The sequence below is a fragment of the Belonocnema kinseyi genome, chromosome 2 (genome assembly GCF_010883055.1).
Source record: "Belonocnema kinseyi isolate 2016_QV_RU_SX_M_011 chromosome 2, B_treatae_v1, whole genome shotgun sequence".
Lineage (NCBI taxonomy): Eukaryota > Metazoa > Arthropoda > Insecta > Hymenoptera > Cynipidae > Belonocnema > Belonocnema kinseyi.
In genome coordinates, this window is record NC_046658.1 from 107,740,617 (window position 1) to 107,752,691 (window position 12,075).

At 37.6% G+C, this 12,075-nt stretch overlaps 1 long non-coding RNA gene across 3 annotated transcripts in view; it reads right to left on the reverse strand.

The window, feature by feature from the left end:
* LOC117168522 overlaps positions 1–10,220 on the reverse strand; it is a 15,752-nt gene extending 5,532 nt beyond the window's left edge. For 2 of the 3 annotated variants that reach the window (XR_004466499.1, XR_004466497.1), the window contains exons 1-2: positions 10,127–10,220; positions 583–671 (exon numbers count right to left, since the gene is read on the reverse strand). This is a non-coding gene — a long non-coding RNA (uncharacterized LOC117168522). Of the gene's footprint in view, positions 1–128; positions 244–582; positions 672–10,126 lie in introns of all 3 variants that reach the window. The other variant, XR_004466498.1, reaches the window with a different exon arrangement.
* Positions 10,221–12,075: the final 1,855 nt, after the last annotated feature.

Genomic DNA, 12,075 nt, shown 5'->3' on the forward strand with positions numbered 1-12,075 from the left:
CACATTTATCTTCCTTTTCATGAGCTTTAACAGTTAAATATAAACATTTTACTATACTTAAAAAACCTCTTATGCTATAATTTTTTTTAAATATCTTTAACAATAATAAAAGTAAAATTTAAATTTACCTTCTCCCAAGTACTTTTCAATAAATGATTCCAATTTTTCGTTAGAATAAGCCTCACCATGAAAATGCTTTAAAACTGTTTTAAATTGATCTAAATTGGCTTCTTTGTTGACAATCTAATAAACATTAAATGTATATACTTACTGAATAAAACTTAACTCCTTTAAAAAGTAACCTGCAACAAATTTTATCTTTTGTTTTTTCTGTGAAATAAAAGAAATTCATTTCGGGGTTTGGCAGACCAAGAATTGGGCTAATAAGGTGCCAAGAATAATTGGCGCTCTTACTATAAAATGTTCACTTATTATTCTTTAATGAATTTAACTGACCTCATTGGGTCAAAATGATGCCTTAATTATTTAAAATCTTAGTTAATTATTTATTTTTTTGATCAGTTTTTATTAAGAATTTAATTGTTCGAAAAATGATAAATATTAAGTGATTCGTAAGCTTACCAATCCAGGTACTCTCATCACACATTCATCCCTGCAGCGCAACTTTGGGTTTGAAAAATCATGATTTTTCATTGCTTCCTTGTGCTCAACTGAAAAATACGATAATCGATTCAAATTTAAATCAGTAGAGTTCAGAATCAAAATCAAGGAAGATGTTACAATATATTTGAATAATTTTCGCCTTCTGATATGTCAAACTCTTCGTGACAAGCAGTAATACTTTTCACAATATCTCCTGATAAGTTCCAATGGTAACAGCTTATACTAATCTGTTTAATTATTTGTAACAATATAAAAGTTGATAATAAATGAAACATAAAACTGTGGCGTAATCATATAAATATCTTGTCCTTTTTTAATAGTTCTTTTTCAGGGTTGTTACAGTTAATGAAATTCCGGAAAGGTAGTGTGCCGGAGTGTACCACCGGCAGTATACTGGCCCAGTACTGCCCACCAGTACAGAGAGGCGGCAGTTTGCCAAGTACTTGCTAACGGTTCGCTGCACGGCCGGGGCAGTACTGTGCTAGTGGTGCAAAACTCGAATTAAAAAAAAGCGTATGAATGTTTTTGAGATGTTTTAAAATGACAAGAAATGGTACATTTAATTACCGCGAAAACATTATTTTTTTTTAAGAAAAATAAGTTTTTAATTCTATACAGACATTTAGCTGATCTAAAGAAATTACGTTTGATCTTTACCTAAAAAGCTGCTAAAATAGTATAAAATGTTGTAAAAAATGACACAAGTTGACCAAATTATTGTGAAAATAATTTAAATAATGTTATTTTCTATGATATAAAAATTAACAACTAATCTTATTGTGCAAAGTTGCTGAAACGGTCTAATACGATGAAAACCAAAAATAACACTTAAATTATAAAAAATTTATTATCATAAAAAAATTTCAGCAGATTGGCTTAAGTGATGAAGAAATCTCGAATTCCAACGAGAGTAGGACATCTGATTCTGAATGCACGGATACGGTTGAAAGGCTCTTCAATTCAGCTTTAAAAATTCAACTTTTAAAGAAATAGTTTGGCCTTCGTGAGAAGCACGCTTTGTGAAACGGGCGTAATGTTAACCACCTTTCAATGCGTAATACTGTTTTTTGTGTCGTTTTTTTCAATACTATACGGATGTATCTCATGCTCTGATTTTGAACGCTTGTCGGCGCATAGCGTTAAAACTGTCTATTTTTTTAAAATTTGTTTATGGATATTTCATTCGGTCCTTGTAAGCTACAAAATTACCAAGTTTTAACCAAATCCACATAAAGACATTTTCCTATGCATTCTGTGCGGGGTCCTTCGTTTTGGTTAAATTATCAACTGTTACATCTTTCGTTAAAAATTCATATATTTAGGTCCAAAATTCAACTACCCAGTGGACACAAACGTTAAAGAACATCATTAGAATGGCTAAAAAATGTCGTAGGTCAGACCATATAACGTTCCATAAACATAAAATGTTCCAGAGACGTCTTAAAAACGTATTTCGCACATAAAACGTTTTTAGAACATTATTTGGTCTGACTTAGGACAGTTTTTCAAAACGCTTAAATAACGTCTTTTGACTTGTACGTCTAAGAAACGTTTTTCGGACGTTCCAATTACGTTCTTAAATTCCGTGCCCACTGGGTACTTATTTGAAAGCGAAGGACTTGCATATTGGTGGCGGTAGTGAGAAAGTATGCATTGACAGGCGGTGAGAAGTTTGTACAAAGTTTGTATGGAAGATGTGAGTGGAGTGTGAGGGTGGAATTCTAGGAGGTGAGTACGGCTGTGAGGGCTTCATTGGGAATATAAAAATTAATTTACATTGTAGTTGGAGAGGGGGGGGGGATTTAGCTAAATAGGGAAAGAGAGGTTAGATTTGCAAGGGAGCGGGGTAGTTTTATGTTCAGGATTTTAGGCCTGCATGGCGGACAGAGGTGGTTCTTGTAGTGCTGAGGGATGTAAGGGGTGAGAAAAGGGTGAAATTGGGTAAAGATATTGAAATTTTAGGGCGGCATGCGACAGGAGCCTTAAGAGACATCTGTTGGCGGCAGTGCGTACTTTTGTGTATGGATAGGTTACAGTTACCGATGGACGAGCGAGAGGTGGGCAGCGAGAGTACTGGCAGTGCTGGTAGTGAAGTAGACGGGGAGGAAATATCCAGAAGGACACAACGGCCAATTGGGCGTGGCCCGGTGTCAAGTGGCGCGTCAGGGAGGGGGAAGAATCAGAGCGAAAGAAGCGATTAGGCAAGGGAGAGAGCGTCCAGTGCAACCTCACTTGCACTTGCACTTGCATCTTCAAGATAACCTCCCCTTCGAGAGGATATTTTGAAGAGGAAAAGAGAAAGCAAAGGGAGTCCGGATAAAAGCGCGCTGGAGAGTCCCTTAAAAAAAAGCGTACCAACACATAGGTTACACCCCCCCTCCCCCCCCCTAAAATGAAGGGGCAGACGGAGAAGGAGGCTATCGGGATGCTGATAGGCGAGATCAGAGGGTTGAGAGAGGACGTAAGGAGGGCTATGGAGCAGATGGAAAGTATGAGGGAGGACCTGAGGGTAAGAGATGAGAGATGGGAAAAGGAAGTAAAAGAGCTGAGGGGGGAAGCAAAAGGATTGCAGAGGGAGTTAGTGTCGGTAAGGAAGGAAACAGAGGATAATATAAAGGAGATGGAAGAAGATATTAGGGTGTGGAAGGAATGGGCGGAAAAAAAGCTGTAGAAGGTGGAGGGCAGGTCGGGAATGGAAGCAGTTGACATAGGGGAGGGCGAGAAGCAAGGTATTTGGCAGAAAGTGATCATGATAGAGGAGAAAGTGAGAGAGCGTAGGAATGAAAAGGAAGAGAAAGCGGATATGGAAAAAATAAGGGCAATGGAGTTGCGGATGGAGAGAAGAGAGGAGGCAGGTAGAAGAAATAATATACTGATAGGAGGATTGAAGCTAAAGAGAGGGGAAGAAAGGAAGGGGGTGACGCGCTGCTACAGAGCATAGAGAGGGATAAAGGCAAGGTAGGGAATGTTAGGGTGGTGAGGAGAAAGGAGAATGAAGTGGCGGTGGTGGAATTGGAGAGCTGGGAAAAAAAATTGGGGATCATGCGTAACAAAAATAGGATAAAGGACAGTAAGGTATTTATCGATCAAGATTTAAAAAGGAAGGAAAGGGATGTTTAGAGAATGCCAAATGTCAGGGCTAGGAAGGAGAAGAGCTAAGGGAGAGCGGCGAAGATAGGGTATCGAAAAATAAAAATAGACGAAAAAATGTGGGTATGGGACGAGGAGAAGGAGGTATTAAAGGAAGTGCAGGGGAGTTCATTTCGGGGGAAGTAGGGAGGTGGGAGTAAAGCAGAGTAGAGAAGTATTAAAGGAGTTGTACTGGAACGTAGCAGGGGTAAAGAAGAAAGATGAGGATTTCTGGAGGTATATTGAGGAATTTGATGTGATTGGATTGTTCGAGACGTGGGTAGAGAGAAAGGAATGGGATAGAGTAGAGCGAAAGAAGGGGGTATAGGTGGAGGATACAGGAGGCGGTCAAAGCAAAAAGGAAAGGAAGGGCTAGTGGGGAAATTATAACAAGTGTTAGGGATGGATTTGAGAAAGAAGTTCATAGAAAGAGAGAGGGGGGAGGGCGTGCTAAGAAGGGTTGTAAAGATAGAAGGGTCGATGTTTATGTTTGTGACTGTGTAGAATAAGGATAGAATGGAACGGATTAAAGAAAGGGTACAAAGCTTACTAGGGGGGAGAGATGAGGGTTTGGTGGTAATGGGGGGAGACTTTAATGCAAAGAGTGGGCGGGAAGGGGGCCTGTACCGGGAAGGGGAGAGCTTTGAAATAAAATCAAAGGATAAGATAATAAATAAAGAGGGCGAGACTCAAAGAGACTGGATGGAGGATAGAGGGTGGGCAGTGGCGAATAGTATGGTGAAAGGAGACAAAGTGGAAAAATACACGTATGTGAGTAAGAGGGGTTTATCGGTGATAGACTTTGCGATAGAGAATTATCAGGAACAGTTGGGCAACGTAAGCTTTAAGTGGCAGTCGGCGGACGAGATATGGGAGGATCTACAAGAGAAAGTGAAAGGTTGTCTGCCAAAGAAGTTATTTAGGAAGAAGAAGAAAGGAATGGTGAAGCCGTGGTGGGATAGGGAATTTAAAACAATGAAGGGAAAGGTGAAAAAGTAGTACAGGAAGTGGAAGGAAGGAACCGCGAAAAGGGAGGAGTACGTAGAAATGAGGAAGGAGTTTAGGGCGATGTGTAAGAAGAAAGAGCAGGAAAAAGAAAAAGAGCTGGGAGAGGAGTTGAGAAGTGTCGAGACAGAAGGGGACGTGTGGAAGATAATTAATAGGTTTAGGAAACGTTGAGTGGGGATAAGTGAGAAGATAGGGAGCGACGAATGGAGCAAATTTTTTAAGGATTCATTGCAGGGGTCAGATATACGAAAGAGAGATGAGGGGATTAGAAGAACGAGGGAGGTAGATAGAGAGGAACTGAACGACGAGGAGATAGAGAAGCAGATAGGGAAATTGAACAAATTTAAGGCAGCAGGGATGGACGGTGTAGAGAACGAAGCGTGGCTGTTTTGCACACAAGAGTTAAGGCAGAGGCTGAAGGGGGTAGTTAAAAAATTATGGAAGGGGGAGGGATTCCCAAGAGCGTGGAGGGAGGGGTTGATTGTACCACTGTATAAGAAAGGGGATAGGGAGAGACAGGAAAATTGTAGAGGAATGACGCTCATGAATTCTGCGTAAAAAATATACGCGATTGTGTTAGCAGATAGGCTACGCAAGGATCCTGACGGAAAAGGAATATTGCCGCAGACTCAGGCGGGCTTTAGAGAGATAGAAGGAGTACTATTGATTGTGGTAGGCAATGGAAGAGAGGGGAATGAATAGGGGCCTTATCGAGAGGATAAGGGAGGTATATGAGGAGACGAAAGATAGGGTGAGAGAAGGGGAGGGAATCTTTGAGGGATTCGGGATGGATAGGGGGTTGAGGCAAGGGTGCCCACTTAGCCTAACGCTTTTTGCAATTTTGATCGCGGATATGGAAAGTAAGCTAGCGGCCGGAGTGGTAGGAGGAGTTAGGGTAGGAGGCATCAGGATATGCTCACTAGCATATCCAGATGACATAGTGCTGCTGGCAAAGAGCGAAGAGGCCTTTAAAGGAGATGATGAAAAGGTTGAGAAGATACTTGGACAAAAATAGGCTAGAGTTAAATGCGGACAAGTCGAAGGTTATGGAGTTCAGAAAGGGAATTGAGAGAGATAAGGGAAGGGAGTGGAAGTGGAAGGGAAAAGTGGTACAGGGGTGAAAGAGTTTGTGTGCTTGGGCTTCCTGTTTCGAAGGAATGGGGGAATGGATGGTCATATAAAAGAGAGGGAGAGAAGGGCAAATGTGGTGATGAGGCAGGTGTAGGGGCTCGGGAGAGGTCGTTCGCATATGATTTTGTAAGGAGAATGAAATTGTTTAATTTGCTAGTGATGAGTGTCTTATTTTACGGAGTGGAGGTGTGGAGTTGGAAGGTAAGTGAGGAGGTAAATAAGATACAGGAGAGGTATGTAAAGTGGAAACTGGGGTTTGCAAGGAATACGCCGAACTATATTGTCAGGATGGAGACAGGAAAAACGAGTTTAGAGATTAGAACATGGAGTCGAGAAGAGAATGTGTGAACTGTGCGGGAAAGGGAATGCAAAAGTTAAGCACTGGTTGGAGGAGTGTGAAGAGGTTGAAAGGAGTGAGTTAAGCATGGAGGTATTGTTGCATGAAAGGGGGAACAAAGGGGCAGTAGTATGGTTGAAGGGGGTGTTGGTTAAGATGGAGAAAAAGAGAAGGAAGGAGGAGGAATGGAGAAGGAAAGATTGTAAATAGGAGAGGAAGTAGATGTAAGAAGAATGTGAATATTGTAAATAGTAGTTAAGTATTACGTGTTAGCCGTGGAGACAGAGGCTGGTAATGCGAGGCATAGCGATAAAAGAGCGAAATGCGTGCGAGGCGAGGTGCAGCGGGGAAGGTTAGACTATAGAAACGAGCGGATTAGCTATGAAGTGTGGATGGATGGTACTTTGTAAGAAAATTTTGTAAAAAAATGGAAGTGTAAGCAAGTGAATTTTTTAAGGCCAGCAGGCCGAAAAATAAACGTTTATCTATCTATCTATTTGGAAGTGAAACTACTATGATAAAAATTAATCTTTTGCTTGAAAAATTATTCCTTCGTTTAAGAATATAACTAGTTCCTTGGAAATTTATTTATTTTAAATATTTGTATTGAAAATAAATATTCTATGATATAAAAGTAATTTCACTAGTTGAAACTGTATCTAAAATTATCTAACAAACAATTGCATTTTCTACCCCAAAGATAAATAATTTCCACTAAAATGGTAATTTTCAACCAAATAGTTGAATTTCCTACTAAAAAATACTGATTTTAAATCAACATGTTAATTTATAAGCAAATTGTTGAATTTCCTACTCAAACAAAAAAATTTTAAACCAGAAAGAAGAATTTTCGATTTTTCTTAGTAGAAAATTAATCTTTTTGCTTCAAAATTCGTCTTCTTTGATAGAAAAATAATTTCATCTCAATAACATTATTCATCTTTTTCGTTGAAAATTAATTTCTTTGGTTAAAAATTCGTCTTCTTTTATATAAGAGGAATTTTAATAGTTAAGATATTGTCTACAATTTTCTACAAAAAAGTTTAATTTTTTACTTAAAAATACGAATTTTCTACCCAGATAGGTTTTTTACTTTTTTGTTAAAAAATTAATCTTCTCGGTTAAAAATTCATTTTTGTGAATTCATTTCTTTTCTTGAAAAATAATGTTTTTGGTTTCAAAATGTAATTATTTTTGTAGAAAATTGAAATTTCTTTTTTAGAAATTGAATTTTTTGTAAAAAAAATCGTATATTGACCTTAAACGTTTAACATTTGGAATTAAATTTTTATTTATTTTATTATATTTGATGTATTATTTGTTGAAAATTATTTTTTTGTTATTATTAATTCTTTAAACTTAAAATTTCATTATTTGATTTTATATTTGAAATTGATCCTTTTGAATTGCGATCTCAACTACTATTTCATCAAAATCTGTATTTTGTTCAAAAGTAATTTTTACATTCTCGTCTATAATGAGAAGGCATTAGTTTTATGCGAAAAATGACTTTCGGGAGTTTGATCAAATGTCGACTTTTTGAGACCCCCTGAGTCAGAAAAACAAGTTTTTACATCGATGTCTCTCTCTCCGACGTACGTCATAGTTGTTGTTTAGGCGGTGCTGATTTTCTTTATACCGGATACCCTTCGAAAGAATAGTCGGGTCGACAAGAATTGTTCAACTAAAAGAGACCTACAAATTTGTCATGAATTACTTTTTATAGAATAAGTAGTTTTTGTTTTATTGATAAAAAACATAATTAAGGCCATGTGATGAGTATAACAGCTGATCAAGTCAGCCCTAAGATCAATATTTTTTCATCCATATCGAAAAATAAAAGTTTGAATAACGCGTAAATTTTTTCGGGAAATGTTCATAAATATTAAAGGATCGTTTGTGGCCTTGCAAAGAATTGGTGGAACAAAAAAGTTTATTTATGAAAATAATTATTATCGACGGATGCATTGAGTCTTTACAGCAGAAGTTTGACTTCTCCATGGACATAGGAAACAAGAGACTAGACATGCCATTGCGGGGGTGATGCAATGAGGGGGGAGGTCCGCCACCTTTTGATGTCCTGCGACAAACATGGCAACGCCCACATGTTTATATTTTGATGCACAGTTTGTCGGCAAAAATGCTCGTGCGCATAATCAAATGGCACATCGTAAGATGGCGGCTCTCCCCACTCGTGGAATTCTCCCCACTCTTGTGGATTCAACCCCGCTCGCCCAAGTTAGGATGGCATGCCTAGTCCCGTGTTTTCTATGCCCCTCATGAACACGGGACTAGGCACGCCATTCTGACTTGGGCGAGCGGGGTTGAATTCACGGGAGGGGGGAGAATTCCATGAGCGGGGACAGCTGCCATCTTACGATGCGCACAAGCATTTTTGCCGACAAACTGTGCATGAAAATATAAACATGTGGGCGCTGCCATGTTTGTCGTGAGACATTAAAAGGCGGCGGACCTCCCCCCTCATTGCATCACCCCCGTAATGGCATGCCCAGTCCCTTGTTTCCTATGTCCATAATGTCCATGGACTTCTCACTTTCTCTGTCGGCAATCATGCAATCTGTTTTACCCACAGACCCGTAGAAGTTCGAAATTGTCTACTCGCTGCGCTAGTGCTGCTTTGAAACAGCTGATATGTATGTCAGACACGTGCCATTTAATGATTTCAATTTGTTTATTTGCATCAAAAGTACAAACATTAGTTGGATTATTTCTATATGATGTTCGTGAGCGATTTTTGTTGTTTTGCCCCACTTTGATGAATATCAACCTCATAACTAGCCCATTGACAACATTGCAAATTGCTTGCAGGATTTGACGACAGCACGGTCGGTACTTCTCCAAAATAGTAACTTTTTTCAGTATTCTAATTATTTAGGACCAGAGACATATTCTTGCATGCCTTCTATTTATCGTGCCAAATTTTTAACAGGATATCTCATTCCGTGTGGACGTGAGTTGGGAAAGAATACTTCCACTGGTATTTTCTTCAAAAAAAATTTTTTTTTTAATTTCCACCGGAACAAAGTAAAGACGTGGACTTTATTACCTCCTCTTTCACTTTCCAAACTTTCAGAGCGATACCTCATTTCATTTAGATGTAAGTTCGGAAAGAAAAATTAAAGACCAGGTATGGTCACGTGACCCTCACGTCACATGGCCTTAAAAATGAAAAATAAGAAATTGTGTACAAAGGATACAATATACAAGAATAAATGAGACAATATTTATTCAACCAAAAAAGAATTAAAAATTTTTTACGAATGTTTTTTTATAGAAATCGGAGTTTTTCCTTAATCGTAAAAAACAAACTCTCGAGCGGAGCTCTTTTAACAAAAGAAAATTCACAATCACAAAGTTACAGGCGTGGATGTTTAAAGTTTTAATTTTATAAGGTTTGCGTAAGAATGTGCAAAAATACAGACACCGACCGCGTAGCGCGAGGTGAAAAAACAGGGCGCGCGCCCTGGGCGCACTCAAAATTAATATTTTCATTAGAAAAATTATCTTTTTAGATGAAAATTCAACTATTTTGTAAACATTTGTTTTTTTTTCGTTAAAAATTAATTTTTTACATGAAAAATTTTTATTGATTAAAATTTTACGCATTTTGTTGAAAATTCACCCTTTGTTGGTAGAAAAATTATTTTTTTCTTTCCAAATTTTGTAAGACTGTTATTGATAAAGTATTCCTTAACATAAATTTGTAAACCAAAGTTTTTCCATGCATTAAATTGATTGTTATTTTATATCTAAGGTTGTTTTTATACCTGAAATAATAATTATCAAAAGTCAGGAAAAATGAAAAATCAGTCAGGGAAAGTCAGACAATTTTGAAATGAGGATATTCTAGCAACCCTCTTATATTACCAAACTTACCACCAGAAGGATTTCAACCAAAATCGTAGCACTCCTAATTTTTGCAATTTTTTTTACAAGACCAAATGCTACTGAAGAAATCATCAAACTGGCACGATTTCAGAATGCTGTCATATTTATATCAGCTGTGAATAAGTGCATATTTATATGTTTGAACAAAGCAAGGTGTTAGATTCGAACACGATAGGGACATGTGAGATAATTTCTAAAGCCACGTTTTATTTTGCATAAGATTTAATTACTGATCAAAATTATAGAGAGATATATAGTTCATTCCATTGTTAGTATCTTTTGTTATCCTTTGATTGTAAGGATTCCCAGAAGGCGAGAACGATCCCCGGCCAATGATTTTCATCGATCGATTTCTGATAACCTCTTAAGAGATTATAAAATATTTTATACTTATGAACTATCTTAAAGATGTAAATCTCTTCTCAAAAATGTTCTCTTGCTACAGAATATGTGTTCTTTTTATTTAAAGCTCAGTCAGGGATTCAAGCAACCGGAAGTGGCATGAAGGAGAACACACTTGATATTTCAAAAACATCCAATCATCAAGTTATTGTGCAGAAATCATAAAAATAAACCACGATGCTCTCTCCCTGATGCCTGAGTATCAAGTCAAAAATTCTCATTTTTCTTTCCTCTTTTTTATTTTTGTCCAAAATAGGAATTTATTCTTCTCTTTTTTAGGTATATTTTTATCTTTTTTCAAAATACAATAGGAACATTTTATGTTGGTTGTCCAAATTTTGTTGTTGGATTCTCGGTTTTATTTTCAGAAATTATGCACATTACAGATAAAATTTTCAAAAAAATAATTCAATTTTCAAGCCAAGCCAATTCAGTTAATTAGTTCCACAAATGGCCACTCAATAACGCACGATTTATTTAATTAATTTATTGTGTAAATATATATATATATATACGACCTTGATCAAAAAGTTTTAGCACTCGTCACCGTGTGGCGCTCTCGTTCGGCCGATTACAATTCTTTTTTTGTTGTGTTGGTAGAAGTGTCATTGACGTTCTGCCAGATTTTCAGCTTGATGGCTTGACATTTGTTAAAGTGACGCCGTATTATATGCATCTATCTTTGTGTGTGGTCTCAATTTTTCACCAAAAAAAAATGTCATCGACTTCGGACAGTGCCATCGTTATCTGTGAGCATTTGGCTAAAAACGAAACGGATACCACCCAACAACGATCGAAATCACCTGATTTGTCTCCCTGCGACTTCTTCCTATTCGGTCGACTCAAGAAACCGTTCCGCGGAACGCATTACTGCACCCGAGATGAGGTCATGGAAAAATCGAAGATGGCTCTGATGGCTATACCGCAAACCGATTATGAAAAAAGTTTCGAAGATTGGATCAAGCTTTGGCATAAGTGCGTTGCAGTCGATGGGGAGTACTTTGAAGCGGACCTTGAAGTTGACCTTCATGGCTTTTCGAAGGCCAACTTTGTTTTTTCAAATGAAAACCCCTTTTTTACATCTGCAATCGATTGAGCGGAAAATTCTACGTTCAGGTACGTACCCAAGCCATAGGTCAATTGTAACGTCCAAGGTCAGTTAGAGGTTATATAAAATTAACAAAGTTTTCCAAGAGGGCAGTGTAATTCCTGAAGTAAATTTCAACGAGGAATTCAATGGTGACCTTTATTTTGACCTTGAAGTTGACATTTATGGCTTTTTGAAGGCCAACTTTGTTGTATTAAATGGCAACCCCCTTTTTTTATATCTGCAATCGATAGAGAGGAAAATTCTACGTTCAGGGACGTACTTAAGTCATAGGTCAATTGTAACGTTTAAGGTCAGTTAGAGGTTATTTGAAATTGCTCCTGAGACAGTGCGAAATATTTTAAAAAGCATTAATTTCCATCCTTACAAATTTCATCTAGTTCAAGAGCTCAATGAAGACAATCCTGATCGTCGGGTTGAATTTTGT